Below are 3,507 nucleotides of genomic sequence, written 5' to 3'. Positions count from 1 at the left end.
GGGAGGTAATTTAAGTTTAGATGAGGTCCTGAGGGTTTGAATCCCTCTGATGGGATTAGTGACTTTAGAATTAGAGACCTGAGAAAGATCCCTCTTTCTCTCCACCCTCTGAAGATACAGCAGGCAGACAGCCATCTATAAGCCAGGAAGAGGGCTCCTACTAGGACCTGAGCTGGGCTGTACCTTCATCTTGGACTTGCCAGTCTTCAGAACTGTGAGAAAAAAAAAATTCCATTCTTTAAGCCACCTAGACTATGGCATTTTGTTATAGCTGCTTGAACAGACTAATACAGTCCCTTGAAGGTACTTTTCTCTACATCTTGAATAGTCACATGCCTTGTTCACAAAGCTCACTTCTTGTCTTTCATGTCCTTGTCCACATGTGGCTTTGTCCCAAGCATTAATATCCTTGTAAATGTGGTTGAGTTCCTGTGTTCTCCTTGGAGTGCTCAAGAAGTGTGTCTTAAATGAATACATTGATTTATATTTAAAATGTTAGAAAAACCTACTCCTGCTTCTTCACAGTTCCTTCAAGAGAGAGAAGATCACATTAAACATGATCGTCCCAAAGGAAAAACTTGTGATACAAATAACCCAAACCAAATAAGTGAAAAATGTTTGGTGGGTACATAGGTGGGATGGAGGCAGGGATAAAATCCCCAAGAGACACACTGAGCATGTGCTTAGATCACTAGCAGATAGAGACATAGACAAATAGAAAAAAATAATGTTTCAGGAAATGCACTGCAGTATTATCATAGTAAGAGTCTGAGATTTGCTGAAATTCCTTTTTCTTCCAGGTTTAGACCTTTAAAAAAAGTGATAATGCATATGGTATGGGGGGGGCAGTGTGGGAAGCATTCATTATCTTTAATGCTCAGGACTTCTGAAGATCTTCATCAAGCCCTGGGAGGGTGTTGCCCTGGATATTGGTCAGAGTTTAATTTCCTGGCTTTATAATAAATCTTCTGTCAGTTTCTGAGTGCATATGACAGGGCAAAATTGTATTATTCTGGAATGAAGCTTGAAAGTATTAGAGCTTGAGAGGACAGGTAGTACGTACCCTTACATTAAAGCAGAACATTTGCTTCAAGCACTAGGGTTTGCTGGTCTTCGGGAGCACTCAGAGGCAGAGTCCCTGTGGAGAGGAAGGGAAGGAAATTCTTCCCCAGCTGGTCACCTCCATTCATTCCTTCTGCCACTATGGAGGCCGATGTGATTGGCCTTCCTTTTCCCATACACCTCTCGGGCAGCAAGTCGCCCTTCCTGACTCACTGTCTTTAATCAAGACTGCTCTGGAGGTATATTCTAACCTGATTTTATCTTTGTAAGGAATTTAATCGGTGACCCTCCAGTAAGATTTATTAAGGCCCAGAAATCTCTAAAGACAGCCTTCACCAAAAGGATTTCTATTCTTTGTGAGAGGAATAAAATGACCAAATTAAGACAAGTAGTGAGGGGCGCCTGGGTGGCTCAGTGGGTTAAGCCTCTGCCTTCAGCTCAGGTCATGATCCCAGGGTCCTGGGATCCAGCCCCACCTCAGGCTCTCTGCTCAGCAGGGAGCCTGCTTCCCCCTCCGCCGCCTGCCTCTCTGCCTACTTGTGATCTCTCTCTCTCTGTCAAATAAATAAATAAGATCTTAAAAAACAAAACAAAACAAAACAAAAACAAGAAGTGAGATGTGAAATCAGAGGAAAATAACAGGAAGAGTTAACAGACTCAGTTATGACATACATTAAAAATGGAGATGTTTAACTTACATAATGGAGGGAAAGTTCAACCACATGTACAGAAAGAAACATGGAAAGACAGCTTGTTGAATTAAATTTGGTGCTGTTTATCAACTCGAATATCTTCATCTTCTCCTTTATTGACACAGATTTCTCTCCGGTGAAATCATTTCAGTGACTAAGAAATGTTTCACCCGCTGGCCACCCGCTGTCTGGGATGAGGGCTCTCTGGGACACCCATCATTGTTTGCACTGCTTGGTTCGAGCGACGCAAGACCCAAGCAGCAACCTGCGCCGGTGTTGGCCTCTCTCAGTGCCTCAGGCCTTGTTCTAGACAATATTTCTTTTTAAGCTAAGGGGTGGCAGGCTGCCCACACTGCTTTATTCCCAGTACCAAATGAAACCTCCCTTAAGTGTTACTACATGTTAATAAACATAGTCAGTGAAACCCACTTAAAAAGAATGACCTGTTTATGAAAGAAACCTTTTGAAAGACAGAATATTTCCCCCTGTGGGCCAAAGCTTAGGCAGAAAAACAAAGAGCTCTTTCAAAGTCTTAAAACATGATGGAGGATAGATTCTGACTTTCTAACTACAAAAGTAATGATACTTTTAGCTCCAACCTGCCTTGCTCCAGGGAGCTGTAAATACACTTTATAGGCCCAGGTTGAGCTTTTCCAACTTTTTACCTCAGATGCTATTTGGATGTGTTAAGGGTATGCAACGTTAGCCCAAATTTATATACAGAGAAACTGAGGCAATAGAAATTGAAGTGATTTGTCCAATGCCACCAAACAACGTAGAGGTGAAGTTCAGAAGAGAACAAGCTGACACCGAACACTTCTGGGACACTTGAATGTTGCCTAACATCAGACTAGCTGCCTTCATTTCCCTTCCTTATCTTTTCTCTTTCCTCTTTGTCTTCCATTTTGTGTTTCATTGCTAATTAGCTGGGCCTAGCATGAGTGTTGGCACTTCCATCAGAAAGCCCGAGTTGGCCCAGGAGGCAAAGGACCTACAGCTGGTACTAGCAGACTTGTCCAGCTTGTTGTTGTTCCTATGAACAATAAAATATAATTGGCAAAACTGATCTTTTATTTTTTTTTTAAAGAGAGTTTTCTTTCTTCCTTTGATTCTTTCTTTCTTTTTAAATTTTATTTGTTTATTTGACAGAGAGAGACACAAGAGAAGGAACAGAATCAGGGGGACTGTGAGAGGGAGAAGCAGACCTCCCATCAAGCAGGGACCCTGATGTGGGGCTCGATCCCAGAACGCTGGGATCATGACCCGAGCCTAAGGCAAACTCTTAATGACTGAGCCACCCAGGTACCCCCAAAACTGATCTGGAAAACAACAAAATTCTTTCATCCCGAATATTTGTCTTTTAAGAAATACTACTCTAGAATACGCAATTTTACAATTGTTAAATCTCCAGTGTTGGATTGATATTTTTTTAAAGAAATGTTGCCTAAGTAGTTTTTAATCCCCCCTAGCTATTAAAGTCCATTTATTCACTCATTCATTAATGTTTTTATTTTACAATTATTTATTTTGAACTTACTTTTGGCTCAGTACTGGGCTGTGTAATGATTATTGTAGAGCAGATCAAAAATAATTTTTTTTAAAATGTTTTCTTGAGAAGTCTATTTAAAACGTAGGAGTTGGCATCTGGTTAGTTAATTTCCCCAAAATAGAGAATTGAAAGTTAGCTTAATGGAAATAAGTGTCACTTTGAGTGACCATTATTAAGTATAGTCTAACACTCTTTTGAAATACA

The sequence above is a fragment of the Lutra lutra genome, chromosome 11, assembly GCF_902655055.1.
Source record: "Lutra lutra chromosome 11, mLutLut1.2, whole genome shotgun sequence".
Classification (NCBI taxonomy): Eukaryota; Metazoa; Chordata; class Mammalia; order Carnivora; family Mustelidae; genus Lutra; species Lutra lutra.
This window is presented reverse-complemented; position numbering follows the sequence as displayed.